Source organism: Erigeron canadensis, chromosome 5 (genome assembly GCF_010389155.1).
Source record: "Erigeron canadensis isolate Cc75 chromosome 5, C_canadensis_v1, whole genome shotgun sequence".
NCBI lineage: Eukaryota > Viridiplantae > Streptophyta > Magnoliopsida > Asterales > Asteraceae > Erigeron > Erigeron canadensis.
The window spans coordinates 8,771,262-8,794,627 of NC_057765.1; the positions used below are offsets into that span (position 1 = coordinate 8,771,262).

General features: G+C 38.1%; 1 long non-coding RNA gene across 2 annotated transcripts; it reads right to left on the reverse strand.

Annotated features, from left to right (window-relative positions):
* Window positions 1-1,013: 1,013 nt before the first annotated feature.
* LOC122602433 lies at window positions 1,014-2,996 on the reverse strand. Of its 2 annotated transcripts, none has more exons than XR_006324256.1 (3): window positions 2,771-2,996; window positions 1,881-1,954; window positions 1,014-1,273 (listed from the first exon to the last, which is right to left on the reverse strand). It is a non-coding gene; the product is annotated as an uncharacterized LOC122602433 (long non-coding RNA). The 2 variants fall into 2 exon arrangements; XR_006324257.1 differs by having other exon boundaries at window positions 1,881-2,032.
* Between the last annotated feature and the right edge of the window lie 20,370 nt (window positions 2,997-23,366).

Here is a 23,366-nt window from a genome sequence, read left to right on the forward strand (position 1 = left end):
AAGAAACCCTAAATCGTTATTTAATGGATCCCAATGTATATGTAGATGTGTATAAGGAATTTATTATAGATACCGATATCTTTCATTAAATATATATGTATATATATACATATAAATAAAATAAGAAAATAATAACATATTCGTTTTTTTACACGTATGGTTAGTCAAAGTGTCACATGGGACACGAATTGACTTAAAGTAGTGACTGGCTACGATTAATTTATCCGGTTTCACACATTACATAGTCAAAATACGTTTTAGTTGTATTTTTGAATAGACACTTTTCAAGATCGTTGCATTACATAAACATTTTGTATTAGTTAGCTACACTTGCAGTTTAATTCCTAAAATAACTTGTTAAGTTTATGGACAAACAAAATAACAAAGATACATAAAAACTAAACAATTTACACTATTTAGATAAGTGTGTTTTTTCTGTTTGATTGGCCACTCAATATATTTTCATTAACTTCGTAACCTCGTGTATTCATTTTCTATTGCCAGTTTTTTGTTGCTTTCATTTTCTTTTACAAGTTTTAATATATTCATATATATTATTCTTTTGCTAGCTTCTTATTGTCTTTTTTAAAGGTTTTTTAGATTGTATACATTACGAAATTACTTGTGAATTTTTGATAATCTAATGTTTATGGCTTTTATAGTTCACATTTGAAGTTATATTTACATTCGATACTTTTTACAAGTTTCAACGTACATCTGTTCAAGAACTTAAGAAGATTTATGCGTTTTGAGATTCACTTTTCAAATGAATTATAATCACATATGATACCTTGTAAGTTTCATTAGTTACCTTTTTCTTGACAATTAAGTGATTAATTAACTTGATAAAAAAAATAAATGTATCGAGTTTTTAGTCAATACAATGCTGAAAACATGAATGTAGGAGTCAACCATTTTCTTGATGATTCTTGGATTAAAACTGATAATAGCTGTCACACACCATTGTAGCGGAAATACAGGGTTAACAAACTAATTGCGTACTAACCAAAAGCTAATAGAAATTACATCCATTTAATACCAAATACAAGTCTAATACAAGTACAATCGTTCAAATGTGGACCCCAGAATACGGATATACAAGTCATCCATATATGGAATTGGGCCCACTTAATACAAGATAAATATTTGGACCGTCTAGTACAATTAGAACTAAGAACATAATAGTCCTCCAATGTCTAATGCTAATTATACGTCCAAAGTCAAATGAATGGCCCTATAATGCCTAGATGATCCAAGACTTACTGTTGGTTACCTGAAAAACATGAAATTTGAGAGGATCAATTATCGAAATAGTTGGTGAGTTTACAGTGTGTTTGACCAAAGTTTAGTCGTCATTGAGAATACACAATAACATGTAGTTATTTAAGACAAGACAACCGGGAGCAAAATCCGACAATATATAATGACAGTCCAGACCTAAGTCCGACAATATGACTAATATGCCTCGCACAGGATTTCCCGTCTAAAGTGGGGTGCGGACCAGAATACCTCGCACAGGTCTCCCGTCTACAATGGGGTGCGGACCAGAACTATGACAGTTAGATACGAAAGCTGACAAGACAACCATTAGGATCTCATAATGGTAATAGCTACATAAGGGGAGCATTTTAGTCTGTCAAACACATAAACATTTAGTCAGTCGACAACATGGCAAGTCTAAGTCACATAGAACAAAATTTCATAAGACATGTATACACATTTTCAGACAACCGTCAACATGGCAAACATATGGCAAATGATTTAAGTAGCCAAATCACATGACATAGACAAAGACAAATCATTTATAAAGTAGTCGTGTATACAACAGTACATGCTTTTCAGGCCCAAAGTAAAAAGGAAAAAGGGCTCCATAAACTCACCTTAGTGGTCAAAGAGCTAAATGTATGAGTAGTCCGAGAAAATGAGCAGTCTAGTCTCCACGACTATCCAAAACCTAGGATATGAGTACCAATGGCGAGGATCAAATCTCACGACGACAAGTATCCTACGTTTAACTACTTAGCTATAGACCCTAGAATGCGATGACCAAGAATGTGATTTAATGTTCAATATATATTTGACTCAAGTTACTAACGTCATTGACATTGTCATTACCAAGTGTCCATAATATACATCTTACTAGTTAGCCTATATCATAACTCAAGTTCATCTTTTGTCACTAAATTTGGTTGGAAAATCAAAGTGTTTAAATGTGTGTTTTAACAAGTTTGATACTCTTTTTACGATGATATAAGACTGGTAAATAAGTGTTGGATCATTAGAAGTCGATGGCTAACCAAACGGAAAGTTACAAAAATTCCAGGAGGAGGACGGCCTTTGCTGATGAGGACGGCTCTTGCCAAAGGCCGTGCTCCCAACAAGGGTCGTACACAAGGGTCGTGCTCTGAAAAAGGATGGCCTCTGTAAAAGGCCGTGCTATGGCACAAAGGCCGTGCTCTTGCTGTTCATGAAAACGGGTTTTAAGTGCAATGTTTGACCATTTGCTGTAACCAAATCATTTTCAACTCAATTCCTTTCATTATAACAAGTATAAACATGTTCAATAGACCTGGGAACAACCCATATCGCTAACCATTTCACCCATTCAACCATTTTGATTTCAAGACCCATTTCAAACCAAATTTCCATATATCATCAAAACCTTAAATTTACATTTAATTTAAAGGCTTCTAATTCCATTAATAAAACTAAAAGAAACCCTTAATTGAATTTAAATCAAATCAAAAGTTTGAAGAAAATGTTGACTTACCAAAATTTGATATTCTTGAAGAAAAGATGAAGAAGATGATGGTGATTCCTTGAAATCCACCAAATAATTAAACCCTTATTAATTTCCCTTTGATTTCTCCTTTCCAAGAATTTGATTTGAGAAGAAACTAGTATGTGTTCTATGTGTGTGTGTTTGTGTCGACAGTAGCAAAGAAAGAAAGAGGGAAAGGTTTTTGGTAGTTCTTTTCCTGCCACACAAACAAGGACCGGCCTATGTGGCCCTTTTTTTTGAGATATTTTTGTACCATTTATTCGGTAAAATGCTTATGATTAAATACCGTTTGACCAAACGGTTATAATTTAAAGTAAAGGTATTTTCCCTCGTCTCATTTTAGTTAAGGCAAGTTAATAAAGTTTCGTTAAAGTGAACTTTAAAATATTAAGTCTAGACAGTCTATTTACTGTGCACAATATATAACATTTAAATATTTATTTAAAGTTATTTTTAAGACTCGGCATTCATCTAAATAGCTAATAGTCTACGTCATGAGGATACTTCTAATTGAACTATATCAAATGTTCAATTATCTAATAATTTCCACGTCTATAATTCTCCAAATTAGACGAAATTATAATAATGATCGAGATTAAGACTAACCCGTCGTTAATAAATTTTGAGTTGTCACAGCATCCCCGACTTCTAAGAATTTCGTCCCGAAATCAAGTCTTGCTCAGTAAAAAGATGAGGATACTTACCCTTCATATAGTCCTCACGTTCCCAAGTCGAATCAGGTCCATGTTTCGAGTTCCAACGAACCTTGACCAACTTGATGCGACTACATCTAAGTTGTTTGAGCTGTTGGTCTAAGATTTCAACAGGTTTTTCGACGAATTGAAGAGAGTCATTCACTTGCAGCTCTTCAACCGGGATGACTAATGTTTCATCAGTTAGACACTTCTTAAGATTGGATATATGAAACGTGTGGTGAACGTGTTCTAGCTCTTGGGGTAAATCGAGCTTATATGCCACAAAACCAATTCTTTGAACAATTTCGAATGGTCCGATATAACGAGGACTAGGTTTGCCTCGCACTCCAAAACGTGCAGTGCCTTTCCAAGGAGACACTTTCAACATGACTTTGTCTCCCACTTGAAACTCAAGTGGTTTCCTCCTACGGTCTGCATAGCTCTTTTGGAGATCTTGAGCCGCCTTCAGCCGTGCTCTAATTTCAACAATTTGATCAATAGTCTTCTGAACTAGTCCATACTTGTATAAACGACGTTCGCCAGTATCCAGCCAACAAACAGGCGATCTACATTTTCGTCCATATAAAGCCTCATAAGGAGCACATTTGATGCTAGTGTGATAGCTGTTATTATACGAAAATTCAGCTAACGGCAAAAAGGTATCCCAACTACCCTTAAAGTCGATGACACATGCCCGAAGCATGTCTTCTAACGTCTGGATGTTACGTTCACTTTGTCCGTCAGTTTGTGGATGGTAAACCGTACTCAGATTCAACTGAGTGCCTAGGGCGTCTTGAAAATATCTCCATGACTGTGAAGTGAAACGACTGTCACGGTCAGAGATAATAGACAAAGGGACGCCATGGATAGACACAATCTTTTCAATGTATATTTGAGACAATTTCCTTATCTTCCAACTCTCCTGAATTAGAACGAAATGAGCAGACTTTGTTAATTGATCGACAATAACGTACCCAAATGGTATCATATCCTTTTAGGGTTCGAGGCAGTTTAGTAATGAAGTCCACAGTAATTTCTTCCTATTTCCAGTAAGAAATTTGGGGTTGTTGGAGCAGCCCAGAAGGCTTTTGGTGCTCCGCCTTGACCATCGAACAATTTAGACATTTTGAGACATAAGTGGCGACATCTCTTTTCATACCAGGCCACCAATAAAACTCCTTTAGACCATGGTACATTTTGTCAGGGCCAGGATGGATTGAATACTTAGATCGATGACTCTCGTTCATTAAGAGTTCTCTAAGTCCGTTGTACTTGGGAATCCATACTCTGCCCTTAACGTGGCGGATCCCATCACCATCCAATTCAAATAAACGTTCAGCATTCCACAATGTTTCTTTCTCGATACGCCCTGGCTATAGGGCCTCGCTTTGATCGTCCAAGACTCTATCCCCTAATGATGAGCCAAGATAAGAACTTGCTCTTGTTATGACAGATAGGGAAATTCTATCTTTTCGACTTAGCGCGTCAGCAACAACATTTGCTTTACCGGGATGATATTTAAGTTCACAGTCATAGTCACTGAGTAATTCTACCCATCGCCGTTGTCTCATATTCAGCATTTTCTGATCGAAGATATGCTGAAGACTTGTGTGATCAGTAAATACCGTACACTTGGTACCATACAGGTAATGCCTCCAAATCTTTAAGGCAAAAACAACCGCTCCGAGTTCGAGATCGTGGGTTGTATAGTTCTTTTCATGGATTTTGAGCTGTCTAGAAGCGTAAGCAATGACCTTACCTTCCTGCATAAGTACACATCCCATGCCCTGATGTGAGTCGTCACAGTATACCACGAAATTTTCAATGCCATTTGGTAATGCTAGAATAGGAGCATTACATAGCCTGTCCTTTAATGTCTGAAATGCCTTTTCTTGGGCATCCTGCCAAATAAATTCTTTAGTGCCTTCTGAGTTAACAGGGTCAAAGGTTGAGCAACCTTTGAGAAATTCTCAATAAATATCCTGTAATAGCCCGCCAGTCCAAGAAATTGACGAATTTCTGTCGGAGTCTTAGGGGCTTCCCATTTCTTTATTGCCTCGACCTTAGATGGATCCACGTGGATTCCATCTGCATTCACTACATGACCCAAGAAGTGTATCTCTTTAATCCAGAATTCACATTTTGAGAACTTTGCGTACAGTTCTTGATCCTTGAGCAGTTGCAGAATGGTCCTCAGATGACCTTCATGCTCGTCTTTAGTTCTCGAGTAGATCAGTATGTCATCAATGAACACAATGACAAACTTGTCTAGATATGGTCGACATACTCTATTCATTAAGTCCAAGAACACAGCAGGTGCATTGGTTAAACCAAATGGCATAACCAAAAACTCATAATGTCCATAATGAGTTCTGAAGGTTGTTTTCGGAATGTCTGTCTCTCTGATTCTGAGTTGATGATACCCAGATCTGAGATCGATCTTGGAAAAGTGTGATGCACCTTCCAGTTGGTCGAACAAGTCGTCAATACGAGGTAATGGGTACCTGTTCTTGACGGTCAACTTGTTCAATTCTCTATAGTCAATACACATGCGCATAGAGCCATCTTTCTTTTTCACAAATAGGATCGGAGCTCCCAACGGTGATGAACTTGGACGGATTAGTCCTTTTGCTAACAACTCTTGAAGTTGTTCGGACAATTCTTGCATTTCTGACGGCGCAAGGCGATAAGGTGCCTTGGCCACGGGTGCAGCTCCAAGGACTAAGTCTATTCCAAACTCGACTGGTCTGTGAGGTGGAAATCCAGTCAAATCTTCAGGAAACACCTCCGGAAAATCTTTGACTATTGGAATATCTTGAATGTGTTTACCCTCTGGCTTCCTTTCGACCACTAGTGCCAAGAAGGCAGGGTATTCTTTTTGTAAATACCTATTCGCTTTTATCGCCGACACCAAAATCAATTCCTTCCCTGACTTGTCTCCTTGCACTATCAATGTTTCGTCATTTGGCAGAGGTATTCTCACAACTTTCTCGTAACACCCAATATCAGCGCGAACTCTAGACAGCCAGTCCATACCAACTATCACATCAAAACTTCCTAGTTCTATGGGAATCAGATCTATCTTAAAGGTTTTACCAGACAATGTTAAACTACAATCTACCAAATGATCTCTAGCAACATACTTTTGACCGTTTGCATATTCGACAATATAAGTTTCTTTCATGGGGATAGCTACTACATTAATTCAAGACTTAAATTCTAAGGATATAAAACTTTTATCAGCACCAGAGTCGAATAACACAAAGACATAATGATTATTGAGTATGAATGTACCTATCACAACGTTGGGATCACGTCGTGCATCAGCAACATCCAAAGCAAACACTCGTCCTCTTCCTTGTCCACCTTGATTCCTTCCCTGATTCCCAGCTTGATTGTTCCCTGCATTGTTCCTGATTGGAACTATAGCATTGTTGTTCAGGGCTTGATTGAGTCGTGGACACGCGGGTCGCATATGGGTTTCGCTCCCACATTCGTAGCATTGACCGGGTGTCTTGTCCCTACAGAATTTTGCCAGATGTCCTGTCTTTTTACAACGGTGACAAGTAAGACAGTTTCCCTTGTGATGGAGGCCACACCTATTACACTTTGGGTCTAAGCCGGTGTACCTCTTGACATCCTGAGCAACCACAGCAAAGTTTCTAGCAGTCCTAAACCTCTTGCCATTTCCACCGTTGCCAAAACCACTACCAAAGGCATAATCATTCCTTTTCTTGTTCATATCAGTTCCAACAGAAGAACCAGTGGTTCTTTTCAAGTCTATCACCATTCGGTTGGTGGCACTAACTGCCGCTTGAAGAGTCAAAGGATTAAAATTGGCTACCAACCTTCGGACATCAGGTGACAAGCCATAACAATATCTTTCAATCATTTCTCCTCCGTATCTACCATACGAGGAACTAGCCTTGCCAATTCATGAAAACGAGTTGTGTATTTCTCGTTGTCTAATCCGACCATACTATGATTCCAGAATTCACCTTCCATTTTCTGTACTTCCTCCCGAGGACAGTACTTTTCCATCAACATCCTTTTAAAGTTCAACCAAGGTATACTATTAGCTGGCTCTCGACCACGAGTCCTTATCTGCTCGTTCCACCATGACAAAGCGTGCTTTTGAAATTGAGAGGCAGCATATTCCACTTTGTGCTCTTCGGCACAACGGCTAATATGAAGCACCGCCTCTATGCTCTCTAGCCAATTGATTAGGCCGACAGGACGTGCAGATGAACTCGAGGAATAAGTTGTTCAGCAGTAGGTTCCGCATTGTTACTATTGTCAGCATGATGATTATTATTGGCGTTCATACTCGTTGTGATCTGAGCGACTAGAGTAGGCATGGCGGCCAATAGTTGTTGTGTCACAAATGCCGCCATATTATTTTCCCCGCCAGCAGGTGGGGTAGATCCAAGACCAGTGTTCACATTTGCAGCAGCAGTTTCTGGTCCTTGTTGGATCACAGGTTCTTCATGTTGAGTGTCATTAGGTCTAGGAGTTGATCGAGTAACTCTCTTTAGAGCAGTCTTCTTAGCTGGAGTCTTTTTCTGGGTCTTGCTTATCTTCTTAGGAGCCATAAGTCTATGACATGAACAAAAATGTCATTTAGAGATTTCCATGAGAAGTTATATAGAAAGTTGCTTTGAAATATAGATGATAGTACAAATACAAGTCAAAATTGTTGACTTGTATGAACTCATGTACTAAACAAGACAAGAAATATGAAACATCATAATTCTAGAGTTAAAATGAACAAGTGACGTAGTTTGAACAAGTATATAAGTCAAAAGATGATCGTATTTCATTGATGCCCAAAATTTACATAGTCAGATCGATACGGTTCAAAGACATGTGGGAACTTGTGAGTCCCTCGATAGCTATAGATCGCTCTTGAGATCGTCTATGATTATGTCGTGAGTGCGGAATCCTCACGAGATAACTAGTTTGATTAGTAAATAGGTATATCGCTAATTATCAAATAAATAATCAGCCGTATTGTACTATCTTCGTTTCTATAAGCTATAGAACGAACTTAGTTCACTGGAGTACTTGTATGTCAAACGTATATATCTATCACTATCAGGGTATTCGTTTGTATATATATGTTTCAGGTCGAGCTGGGCTTGCTGGGCTTTGTTCTTACGAACTTAGCTGCCCAGCCCATGTAACGAAGTTAATCTTCGTTTGTACCAAACGAAGTTTATATTCGTTTTCCTCTAACGAAGATATATCTTATCTTCGTTAGATGTAAAACTTGGTTATATTCCTAAGTGTTTCATCTTAAGGAAACCTAACACATATTATGTTTGTACTTGTATATCACACCACAAACATCATACATAACACACACATATATATATATAACTCCAAAACATGTAATCGATCATTACCAAAACATAAAGTTCATAATCTATCAATTACATATATAGATACGACATAAATTAACATAATATATCAATCTAAACGACATATCTAATCTAAGTTGCTGTTGTCACATCAACGCGCATCAACAAACTCCCCCTTGACAGCAGCACCTTCGATTTCTTAGTCTTCAAAATCTGATCATTCATCAAACAACAATCTTTTGCTATTTGCATGAATATCTTCATGTAAGCAGAGCTGAAGCATCTTACGATATCTACTTTCTTCATGCTTCCAAAATGGCAAAAACGAGCACTCCGTATCGTATAACTTCCTCAGATCATTTCTTGAGAAGTTCACCAGCTGCATCGGATCATAAACTCTTCTCAACAAAATCTGCTTCTTTGAATCTGCATACATTTTGGCTTCACCAGAATTTCGATCAATTTCCCAATTATCCATTTTGTCCAAGACATCTTGTGCCCATTTCTTTGCAGGAACCTTGATCATGCATTTAATATCATGTTGAACAAACTCAACTGTTTTATCTGGTTTAACCACTCTTTTCTTCGATCTTGGCTCGATTTTAAACTTTGGTTTATCAGAATCTTTCATGTTCTTCCTTAACCAAAAATCTTTTCTAAGATTCTTACCAACCACATCAGCTAAGCCATCATCGCTTGGATTGATAATCCAGTTATTTCCAAGCTCATGTAAATCTTCTTCACACAAACTTCTGAAATGTCTCTCACACCATGCTAAGTACTGACAACCCTCTGGTCTTTTAAGCACAAACAACTTCAATTCATCATCATAAAACCAACTCCAGATGATTGTCTTGTACTTTGCAGCATCTTTATCTGAGATATGAGTCCAATACAAATTCGGTTTCCACGTTTCCCTAAGTACTATCCAATCATTTACTCTTTTCTCAGGAACACGTCGATCAACAATATGTAATGAATCATCATCTCTGAGAGGAACTGGAAAATCATTTGAATTGAATGGTCTCATCACATTAATCTCATATTCAGATGGAATCGACACATCACCATTCTTAGCATACACAACAAAATGTAGAATTTGAGTTAGGCTGCTGAATGGGACTTGAAGCATTCTTTCTCTAACATCTGATCTCTGCTGATCCAACACTCTATTTTCTTCAATCAATGGATCTTCAGGAATTGAGTCCCACACTTCATCAAACCCATAAGGCTTCTTGAATACGTCTAGATTTGGTTCAGGGACAAATTCGCCTTCCTCAAGCTCATCGCCATCAAAGAATAAATCTGGATAATCTGGATCATCTATTTAAATTTACACACAAAATGAACACCAGAATAATAGAATAATCATGATAATTATAATAAAGATGAAATGTACTTGTATTAAAATAATATAAATTACATTTTCATTACATAAAATGTCATAACTTATTACACACAAACAATTATACATTCTATCTAATAATCTTTATCATAAACAAAATTAGAAACCTGAATCACGAGGAGCACCAGAAGGACCAGCACCAGAACCAGAAGCACCTTGTTGAGAAGTATCTCCTCCTGTCTCCCCCTCGATCGCTGCACCCTTTCCTCTATCTTCAACTGGGCGAGAAACATTCCTTTCAGCAGCATTATCAGCATCATCATCGTCATTCTGACGTCGTGGTTGAACCTCTGACAATCTGCAAACTTCTTCAGGAACTTCTCCCCCTTGATTCTTGACCCAGTTGATCAAAAATGTTAAGGCAGCACGAGTAGCAGTGAGATCTGACTCCAAAGTGCGAACTCTGGTCTCCAAAAGATCAACTCGATGACCAATAACAGGAACAACAGCAGCAGTCGGTCTTGGAGAATCAGGCATTGCTACAGAAGAAGAATCAAGACGTCGACGCTTAATTCTGGTATACTGAAGATCAATACTCCCTTGCCTCTTTGCTGGACTAACCGAACTTGCTCTGTTCACAGGGTCGTCCATATCTTCAAAGATCTCTCGCAATTCAGAATCATGCTGAGCTGCAACATCGGGATCAATCTCAGCAGCAGAAATTGAGTTAGCAGAATCTGAAATTGCTAGAGTTGCGTGACAAGCTTTGCTTCTGCGTTCTCTATGAAACAAAACACCCGCTTGATCAAACGATTGATGCGAATGATCGCTTTCAGAAGCAGCCGCAATGTCATGCATCATCTTAGTTCGACGTTCAGCAGCAGTAGAATCATCTGTGTCTGTCGCAGTTGTAGCAGCAGAACCGTCGGAACTAGCAACATCATCTCCATCATTTTCAACATCCAAACCAGCAGACTCATCCCCAGAGTCATCATCAGAATCATCAACAGAATCATCCGAACTTCCAGAATCACCAGACTCAGAATCGCCATCAACATCATCCACAAACATATCATTCTCAAGACGAGATCGATAGTTTGGATTAATCAGGTGACCAAAAAGTGGTGGATCATGGAGACCAGCCACATTACCCGTATTTGCCTCTAGATCAGCAAAAAGACGCGAAGGCCAAGCATGAAGAACGTAGCGAGGACCTTGGTCATATTCTAAGTCGGGACAAAATGTCGAACTATAGCCATCACAAATCGAGGATACATAAGAAATCGCTTTCTCCCCCTAGCATTAATCTGATCAACAAACTCTTGATAAAAATATCGGGAGAAAGGATAAGGGCGATTATATACCAACGCAACCATCTGCGACGCAATCTGTGCAGATAGTTGATCAAAGCCAGCCTTGCGATTGCTCAAACAGACAAGCAATGCATACGCCAGATACCTCCATCTTCCCTGAAAACCACTCTTGTCAAAAGGAAGTTTGACCTGGCCAACAAACCCCATTCTCTGAAAGCAGCGAAGAAGGAGTTCGAACTCGTAAGTCAGTTCAACATTGTCCTCTTCTTCTACGTCTGGTTCTGCTCCTAGATGCAAAATAGTGCGGAGCGACTCAGCATTAAAATCAAAGGTTGTGCCTTCAACAGTTGCTCGTACAAAACTTTGGCCATCAACCATAACTTCATGAGCAGTAGACCAGAAAGAATCAATATACAGCTTAATCAGTCTCGGCGAATCACAAAAGCAAAGGATAATCGTGAGCGAGCAATGTAGTTGAACATTTCATGAAAATGTTCACAATTATGCTGATCTGGATCTAGGTTCAGTGCAAGATTGTGCTTTTTCACAAATTGACGTGGAGCGAGAGCCATTCTGCAAAACCAACCAAATATCGAAACAACTATAAATAATCACGATAAAGGAATTGCCAAGTTGAAAAACCCTAATATGAAAAACCCTAGTCCAGAATTTCGCAAAACAAGTCTGAACGAAGATAACCACTAAATTCGTTAAGTAGATAGAACGAAGATAGAAGCTAAATTCGTAAGCAATAACTAAACGAAAATAGGTCTTAAGTTCGTAAGAATTAAACCTAAATTAACACCTAACGAAGTTTAAGTTCGTTAAGACTAAACTGTACATGCAAGTTCGTAAGTTATAAAACTTATCTTCCAAGTTCGTAACCTATAAACGAAGTCTAAGTTCGTTTGAATAAACCTAAGGGTGTTAAGCTAAATTCGTTCCTCATCAACTTGGGTCTAAGTTCGTAAGGCATAAAAGTAACTACATGTCTACCCAAGGTAAATTCGTTCAATTCAAAATCTAAGTCCATGTGCACACATCTAAATTCGTTTTGAACCAAAGTCTAAATTCGTTCACACAAGTCTAAATTCGTTTGATCAAACCAGATGAATGATTACAAGAATTTTATAAACATAATCAACACAAATCAAATCGAAGATACATGGAAACCGAAATCATATTCGTGAATGAAAAGAACATTAAAAACTTACTTAGATCTCAGTTTGGACAATGAATCAAGAAAACGAATTAAAGTGAGAAAAGAGAAAAGAAGTTTGTGTTTTAGGGTTTATTTTGCTCGAAAATAAGAGTATTTTTCGTTTGATAACAAAATAACGAAGAAAAACCCCTTTATATATGGAACTAACAATGGGCCAACTATGGATCGGGCATAACTTCACAAACGAAGTTAGCCAAACGAATATAAACTTCGTTTGAACAAAGGTGTGTCGAACGAAGATAGCAGTTATCTTCGTAAGAACAAATCTGAAAATAATCCGTAGTTCAGCAAAAACTTCAGAGTTTCATCCAAGCAATCTTCCAAAACACAACCCTTTATCACAATCTGTACATAGAAAAAACTCGTTAGATAGCAACCTGTTCATGCCGTGTACTAAAACGTTCTTAGCACCCAGATTCATAATCATAATGTAAGTAGATAACCGAACATTATAATCTTGAATAAAAACATATGGTTTAAACGCTATCCATAAACAAACCTGAAAATAATCAATTGAAACATGAACCTCATTACCAATTTGATGATGACACCGAGAACTTCCTTGGATCATAATATGCATGACAGCAAACCATCGTGAAACACTTAAGTCCCATACTAAATGCCGTCTACAAAACTTAACAAACAATGAACTATCCAACAAAAATTCACTGAAGAACTTAGTAAAGTTTCCAAAAGTATGTCATAAATCACAGCATGAAATTCAAAGAAACTAATATGAAATTTGATTATTTTCATTAAATACATGAATCATAAATAAATAACTATTCCAAAAACCAGTTCATGTATTCACCCTGCACATGCTCTAATCTGCATCACAAATATTATCACTACACACCAAGGATCTTATCGTAATGATATCATCCATGTAAATAACAATGCAGTAACAGAAGTCAGCATGCCAACGTTATCTTCTTAACCTGAACACTGCACACTTACCACAAAACTCATCAATGCATTGAGAACAAACAGTATAATGCAGAAAATTCAAGTTAATAATTTGGTGACAAGTGAAAATCATGAGATTTCAAATGACTTTGACATTTCACATTACACTTGAGAAGATCATTTTCTAAACTGAGTCCCTATTAGAAAATCTTCTTTGTAAACAATCTACACAACCTCATTAAAAATTCACATGAAGGAATTCAGCAAAACATATACTCAGAATTTGAATAGGATCTCTCGTGCAATAAGAACGTATAAAAAATACTATTTTGACTCAATTAAAAAAAAGAAAATAACACAGAATAAAAATTGCAGAATAATAAACTAATCTAAATTCTAATTAACTAGACCGTATACATTATTCACATTAAGCATGATTACTGCTGATTAGATCAGTTTAGCATGTTACATAAGCCTGCGGGTGAGAAATAATTCTCTTATTATGAGTTCTGAACCGTGACCCAACAGCGATTACCGGTATGTTTTTCCTCTTAAACACTCGGTACATCCAGTTTCCATTGAGTTATGACACTTTCGACATACCCTGGCCAAGGACAGTCACCATGTAACCCGAGTAGCCTAATATGCCATATGAATAGTTTGCGAACTTATGTAACCCACATTCAGATATACTTTCGTAATCGATACAAGCACTAAGATAAAAGATATTCAATATATTCAAGAACATCCTTAACCAATCATGAGACACTTTGTGGATAACTGAATTGAATTACTTTGTGATTTCACATATATGCTTCTGCATTTCATGATTTATAAGGAACCCGTGATTTTCTATGAGATTCATGTAGCGAACTTTCTGACAACCTATCCCAAGTTGGAAGCTTTAGGTAGGCTAGGTATACAAAGATACCCCGAGGACATACTTGTCCGAATCTCAAAGACCACATTAGCCCCTTAATTTGCATTCAGTTGATTTGCATAACAATATCACATTTACTTTTATGCTCATGATCGGTAGATGTTCTTGCCTACTCATGAACAAATCTTATAGTAATGCTAGATCTTTCACAAAATTTAAGGACTAGATCAATTCATTACTGAAAAGCAAGCAATCTCAGCCATATATCTGAATATGTTTCCCACAAGAACATTGTATATTTTAAGTTCAGATTGAAGGAAACCTTGATACTGTGTGTCTACCGATATATCCCAAATTGTAAACACTGAACTAATCAGTTATATTACGATTAAGCAGGCTTAAAAGCTAAAGTATCGTCACTTCTTTCATTTAGCGCAGTAACCTTACTTAAAATTTTTTTTTTTTTTTTTTTTTTTTTTTTTTTTTTTTGACACTAGATATATACAAACTTATACTACAAAGACACGAAAAATACATTTAAGTTCTTTGAGAGAAACTACTCGGCATTCTTCATACCATTGAGTTGAAATAACAACTCAAGACGAGGTCCATCAAAAGCTTTAGTGTATAATCAGCAAGATTATCATCAGTAATAACCTTTTCTAAATGAATAAGCTTTTTCTCAAAACAGTCACGTATGAAGTGATACTTTATATCTATGTGCTTGGTGACTTTAAAGTTTTTCGGATTCTTGGTAATATCTATGGCAGACTTATTATCAATACAAATAGGAGTATTAGAGATATTCATACCATAATCGCGCAGTTGTTGCTGTATCCAAAGCACCTGAGAACAGCAATATCCAGCAGCAATGTACTCTGCTTCACAGGATGACTGTGCAACAGATGTCTGCTTTTTGCACTGCCACGATACAATTCTCCCCCCTAAAAGCTGACATCCACCGGACGTTGATTTCCTATCCGAGTTGTCACCACCATAATCCGAATCAGTATAAGCTACAAAGTCAAAAGAACCATACATGGGATACCAAAGACCTAGACGAGGCTTGGCTTTCACATAACGAAGGATTCTTTTTGCAGCTTTCAAGTGAGACTCTTTCGGATTAGCCTGATATCTAGCACACATAGAAACAGCAAAGGTAATATCTGGACGTGAGGCTGTCAGATACATCAAGGATCCAATGATAGCTCGATATTGAGTGGCATCGACAGATGGATCATTAGGCTTATCAGGACACAACCCATGATTAGTCTTAATTGTGTAACAGCATCCTTAGCATCAGACATGCGAAACCGAGTAAGCAAATCCTTAACATACTTGGTCTGATGTATAAAGAAACCATCTTTCAGTTGATCCACCTGTAGACCAAGGAAGAAAGTTAATTCCCCCATAGCACTCATCTCAATTTAGCCTTCATGCTGTGTTCAAATTCCTTGCACATTTTGTCATCAGATGAACCAAAAATGATGTCATCGACATAACCTGTACAAGTAAGTAGTCCTTCCCTTTCCATTTAATAAACAACGTGCTGTCTATAGAACCTCTAGTAAAACCACTGTCCTTCAAATGTGTTGACAATTTTTCATACCACGATCGAGGAGCCTGATGTAAACCATATAAAGCCTTATCGAGACGATATACTTTATTAGGAAAGTCTGGATCCTCAAACCCGGCAGGTTGTTCGACATACACTTCTTCTTTAATATCACCATACAAGAAGGCACTCTTTACATCAAGCTGATACACCTTAATACCTTTATAACTAGCATATGCTAGAAATAATCGAATAGCTTCAAGTCTAGCTACAGGTGCAAATGTCTCATCGTAGTCAAAACCTTCTTGTTGCTCAAATCCTCTAACCACCAAGCGAGCCTTATTTCGAGTGACTACACCTCTTTCATCGCGTTTACAACGAAAAACCCAACGCGTTGTTAAAGGAGATTCACCAGGAGGTAAGTCAACTAACTTCCATACCTCAAGCTTTCGAAACTGAGCCAATTCTTCTTGCATCGCCTCAACCCATGACGGTTCCTTAAGAGCCATTCCAACATTCTTAGGCTCAACCTGAGAGATAAAGCAGTAATACAAGTACCAAGTAATTGCCCCAGTATCCTTAACTTCAGCAAACATACACGACGGTTTCTTAGATTGATTCCTCGTGCGAACAGAGGCAGAAGCATCACCAATGATTTGCTTGACTGGATGATCCTTGTGGACTCTGGTTTGAGGAACCTTATCGATAGAAAGATCATCACCCAAATTCGTTTGCACATGTTGCTCTGGAGTTTTATAATCTGGAGTTTTAGGCTCGTCCTGAGTGTCACCTTCCGTGTCATCAGTATCATAGAAAGGAGAATCAGAGAGGTACATGCAAAGGATCAGTAGGAACTATAGGAGCAGGCTCTAAGGTTGAATCTGCTACTTTTGTCCCACTAGATTCTCCAGATTCAGAGATAGGCTCAACCATTGGTGAGGGACCGGAAGAAGAACCAGAACCGGTCCACCATCCAGAGGATCATGAAGGTAACGACATCCTCCACTGTTGGAACACCTGCAAAAGAAACAGGACCACGAAAAGAAGTGAAGACACCATCATAATCAAAATGATTAGCAGGACCAAGGTGTACAGCAGGTTTGTGACTGACAATTACGACATTTGTACCAAGATCTACTTTGCCAGTCTTCTGATTGTACACTCGCCTAATCGGTGTACTTGGAACATAACCCAAAAAGAAACCCTCCTCAGATTTAGGTTCAAATTTCCCTTGAGGAAGAGTTTTAAGAAAAGTGCACGGAACACCGAAAGGCTCAACATTCTGTAAATTGGGCTTTTTGTTGTGCAATAGTTCATAACTAGTCTTCTTAAACCGTTTCACTGTTAAAACCCGATTCAGAATGTGACAAGCTGTATTCACTGCCTCTCCCCAGAAAGTAATAGGAAGCCCTGAATCAGCAAGCATCGTCCTGGCTGTCTCAATTAGCGTTGTTCTTCCGTTCAGCCACTCCATTCTGTTGTGGCTCATATGGTGCACTGTACTGATGTTGAATTCCTTTGGTCAAGCAAAATACAGTAATAGTATTATTCTTGAACTCAGTGCCATTGTCACTCCTGATTCTCTTAACTTTGACTCCATGGACATTTTCAACTTGCTTGACAAAATCCATAAATCGTTCGGCAGTCTCATCCTTGGTCTTCAGAAAAAATACCCATGAGTACCGCGAGTAATCATCAGTGATCACCAAACAGTAAGACATCCCTCCAATGCTTCTTTGTTCACAGGACCAAAGAGATCCATATGAAGTAATTCGAATGGTTTGGAAATGGAGTTGAGTACCTTGGATTTATGCGGATTCTTATGTTGCTTTCCTTTCAAACACGGTACACACTTATCTTCCATCCCAAACTTCTTAACAGGCACACCTTCAACTAACCCAAGACTGATAAGTTCATTCATTTTCCGAAAGTTGATATGTCCCATTCTACGATGCCATAGGAGAGATTCAGACTCATTTGCTTGCTCAACAAACAAAGGGGCTCCTTTGGATTATCAACACCTAAAATTAAACCATAGATGTCTCTCTCCTAGGAGCTTGAGCATAATCCATTCTTCTGGAATAACAAAACCCGGCTTCAGATGTATGCCTCCTTTTCTGTGAAATGAACATTGTTGCCCTTATCACAGATCTGTGAGACACTCATTAGATTGTGAGTAAGTTGTTCCACATAGTTAACTCTTTCTAGAGTTAGTTGTCCATTGACGACATCTCCTTGACCGGTGATGTGCCGCCCTTGGAACCAGCAAAACTACATATGACCCATTTATACCAGTATAATTGGACAAGAGCTTCTTGTCCCCTGTCATGTGCCTGGAGCATCCACTGTCAAGGTACCACAAATGAATAGGTTTCCTAGGAACTCCCTGCACATCAAATGAGAAATATTAGTTATCATTGGGGACCCAAACCTTCATAGGTTTGGGTCGTCCCTCTCATCCTTGAGAATCAGTTCAGTCCAATATCCATTGCTAGAAGCCGTGGGTGAGACTTGATTCTCAACTTGTCTTCTACTGGAGAAGACTTCTGACCGTTCGTTGGAGAAGGTCTTGAGGAATGAAGGCCAAAAGAGGGTCGGACACTTGAATGATTTGGTCATAAAATGAATTACGACTTGAAGGTATGCGTGACCAACTTGAACTCCCACTGGGGGTAGTGAATCTTTGTCCCATAGGAGAAGAACCTTTTGGTGGAGATTCACGTCTTTGAGGTATAGTAAACAGTTTTGAAGAAGATTGAACTTTAGTTTCATAAACCTGTTTATCATTACCCAACCCCCTTTTACCATCCCGAGAACAACTTTGAGGAGAAACTGATCTCCGAGGTCGATTAGGATACACTGTAAACATGACCTTTTTCATGACAAGCAAAGCAAGAGAGGACCTTAGATTTTTTCATTGTATCTACCTTATTATTGGTACTTACAGATACACTATTGTCCACTGATTTACTTGTTTTACTAGGATCCTTATGGTCGTGTTTGGTCGGTGATATCCTAGACTACTTTGGGACTTCTTTTGAGCAGGCATTAAGATATGCTTCAAAGCCTTAGTTGCTTCGACATAACAACTAATTCATCTTCAGATTGACTAATCCTAGACTGCTTAGGTAAAGGAGTTTGACGCAACTGACTTAAACGCTTCATATCTTAATATCAACATTCCAGACTTTATCAATCCTCTTAGGGTCAATTAATGATAACGGGAATTCTAACTCAGTGTAGACCCTACTACTCTTACGAAGTGTAAAGTGAGTAATACTGTCTTTTTGACCATAAGAAGTGGATGAATCTAGGACGACACCTTTCAATTCTCTTCCTTGGTAGGTTGAGAAGAAACTCCTTTAGACACTGTGTCTCCTCAGTCAAGTAGGCTTAGGAGACGAGTCTTGAGATTTACCAACATCAACACTAGGTTGAAGTAGGACTTCGGAATATTAGGTTCTACAGGAGTATAATTATTGTTGAAAGGAGGAGGCATGCTATTGTAAGAAACCTTAGCAGAGTCAGAACTCTTAGATGGAGAGTCCCCAAATTTTTGCATATGCATCAAAAGCTCATCATGTAGTTGAATCAACCTTAGCTTGTAAGTCCACTATTTCTATTCTAGCATCAGCTAGTTCTTTCTCGATAGTAGAACACTTCTTAGCTAATAATGCATAAGCTTCACCACTACTCTTTCTACAGCCACAGCATGTTTAACTTTGTCTTTCATAGCATTATGTCAGACTCTAAAGATTTAATCTATCCTTTAAAAATCTTTCTCTTTCAGTGACAGTTAAATCTTTTTAATCAATTTATCTCTTTCTTCATGAGCAGCATTAACAACAGATTCTAAATGCTTAATTCGTTCATTCTTTTTCAATTTCATCAAACATTCGATTAACAATTTGGCAAACATGAACAATAGTACGAAGAGAATAAGATACCTGTTGATCTGCTTCTTTGCAGTCTGCCATGTACGCGACAAAGTCATCCACACTCATGCCTGCTGGAATTTCATACTCCATCATCTGCTCTTCAATCGTCTTTTCAACCTCTTCAGTAGCAGAATCGTCTTGTTCTCAGCAGCGTTCACCTCTCTAGAATCTTTCGTATCAGCAACCTCAACCTCTTCATCCGACTCAGAATCAGTGTCATATACCTGAGTAGAAGATTCCAAGTTCGAGCTTTGAGCATTTTCATACAGATGCTCATCACTGTGGTAAACTGAAGTCCAAGAAATCTTCAACAGAATCTGCTATTTGAGCCATATCATCAACAATTTCGGCCAAATAAGCATTATTAGTCTCATCCTGTGGAAGATTCCAGACATAGAACCATCAGGTTGAGCAGCTACGATAGCCTTGTCATTGCTATTTCAGTAGTATCTCAGTCAACAAGAGAGCTCTATTGCATTCTGATTAAAAGGACGATTACACCTCTATCTTGACGGGTAGGGGTAATGTTGACATCTCTCTTTGGTCGTTGACATTCTTTGGCAAAATGTCCAAAGCCATTGCAATTATAGCACTTAAACTTTGACTTGTCAAAGCCCTGAGTACCCCAATAAGCTGTCGACTGTTCGCTGCAAAAACTTTGCACTCTCCTAGTGATCATCGCCAAATTCCATTTCAGATCCATTTCTTCAACATCATCTGGATCTATTTGGTCATAATCTTCTCAATGAGTGCTGGATCCGTGATCCTCCCAGCAACAAAAGCTTCATGTGCAGCACACATTGCAGCAAAGACATTCATCCTTCCCTCAGCAGATTCATATCCATAGGCATAGACTTGTAACAGAGAAGTAGATGAATTGTTATAAACGACATATTTCCAGGCTTGGCATTCTCATTGTCTTTCGAGCCTTGAAACCAGCATCAGAAGCCATGAAACCTGCAGAATCATCTCCATCCATAACACAATTAGGACCTTCTTTCGTGCCAGAAGAACCAACTCCAGAAAAGAATGCATTAATATCAGCTGTAGGATTCTTCATAGTGGCATGATAAAGAGATGGATCTTGTGTGAAGTTGTCTTGGAGATCCTTTGCCTTATCCTTCATTTCTCTGTTTCTTAATGTGGATATAACACCATCTATACGAAGAGATGCATAATCAGCTCGTTCTTGCAATCCATGACGAAATTCTTTATAAGCTTTTGGCAAACCATCCAAGAATTTATCCACTATCTCAGTAGGAGTATACTTAAGATCAAAATAGGCTAACTCAGCAAGAAGATGTTGAAATCTCAAGATAAGATCCTCAACTAGTTCGTTCTTGGTAGCATTAAAGCAATCAAATGTTTCTTAAGCATCTTAACTCGATTTTGCTTCAATAATGGATCACCTTCACAGTGAGCTTCAATAGCATCGAACAGTTGCTTTGAAGTCTTGTACTCCTGTTTAGGAAACAAGTGCACTAATTCTTGAGGAATGCACATTCTAAGAGTAGAAAGAGCCTTAACTTCAACAGCATACAAGGATTTTTCTTCACCTTTAATTCTCCTACTTTGTAATTAGTTGTAACACCGTTTACAGTAAGAGTTGGCCATTCATATCCTTCAGTGATCATAATCCACATATTCAAATCTTCTCGTTGAATATAATCTTCAAATCGACCTCTCCACGCCCAGAAGTCAGCCAATGAAACTACTTCGGTGGAGAATTAGTACGTCCAACGAGATGATCATGATAGACAAGAGAATTCAAGTATTGAGCAACAGCAGTGTTGGTTGACGAGGAAGCCATTTCAAAAATTCTTGCACTGAACGAAGATAGATCTTAAATTCGTTGAATGAGAGAAACGAAGATAGGATTAACTTCGTTTGCAGGAGGAAACGAAGATAGATTATCTTCGTTTGAAGGAAAGAACGAAGATAAAGCAAAAATCCGTAAGGTGAGAGTAACGAAGATAACTTGAAATTCGTTTGAAGGAACTTAACGAAAATAAAGCTAAAAATGTTGGAAGAACTCGAAACGAAGATGAGGTTAAATTCGTTTGCTAAATTCGTTTGAGAAAACGAAGTTAGCGACAGTAAGGATGTCGGGAGGTGATTTCAGAGAGAAAAGAATCAAACAAAACGATCTAACCTTCGATAAGAAATCGATTGGCTCTGATACCACTTGTGAGTCCCTCGATAGCTATAGATCGCTCTCGAGATCGTCTATGATTATGTCGTGAGTGCGGAATCCTCACGAGATAACTAGTTTGATTAGTAAATAGGTATATCGCTAATTATCAAATAAATAATCAGCCGTATTGTACTATCTTCGTTTCTATAAGCTATAGAACGAACTTAGTTCACTGGAGTACTTGTATGTCAAACGTATATATTATCACTCAGGGTATTCGTTTGTATATATTGTTTCAGGTCGAACTGGGCTTGCTGGGCTTTGTTCTTACGAACTTAGCTGCCCAGCCCATGTAACGAAGTTAATCTTCGTTTGTACCAAACGAAGTTATCTTCGTTTGCCTCTAACGAAGATATATCTTATCTTCGTTAGATGTAACTTGGTATATTCCTAAGTGTTTCATCTTAAGGAAACCTAACACATATTATGTTGTACTTGTATATCACACCACAAACATCATACATAACACACACATATATATATAACTCCAAAAATGTAATCGATCATTACCAAAACATAAAGTTCATAATCTATCAATTACATATATAGATACGACATAAATAACATAATATATCAATCTAAACGAATTAATCTAAGTTGCTGTTGTCACATCAACGTGCATCAACAGACCAAATCACCATGATATTTAATAGTCGGAACAGCACGACTCAAAAGACAGTGGGACTACATCACAATGACAAGTTACATAGACGGACCAGTACGATTCAAAAGACATTGGGAACTACATCCACAATGAAGACTGCAACGTAGGTACAAAAATGAGTTATTATCTGTTCTAGCTTACATATATACGACTATAGATACATCTTGATAAGAACGACGATCAGTAAAGCCATGACCAAACCACCAAGACTGATAATATCCATATCGCAGTCCAGATAGTCTCCTTCCCCTCCCTAGCAACAGTCATAGCATCAGAAGCACCTCCTTCCCCTCCCTAGCAACAGTCATAGCATCAGAAGCATGCTGATAAGCTCCAGTCATCCTTGAGCTTGATTCACAATAGCTCTCTAGTAAGGAGAGAGAGTTGTTCATCCTGGACATTTGTCGGAGAGCATATTCCGACCTATCAGCTTCAGTTACACGGCATAACAAGATGGGGGTTGTACACAGCACTCTGGAGGGACCTGCAGCATACGGATCGCCCAGAAAGAA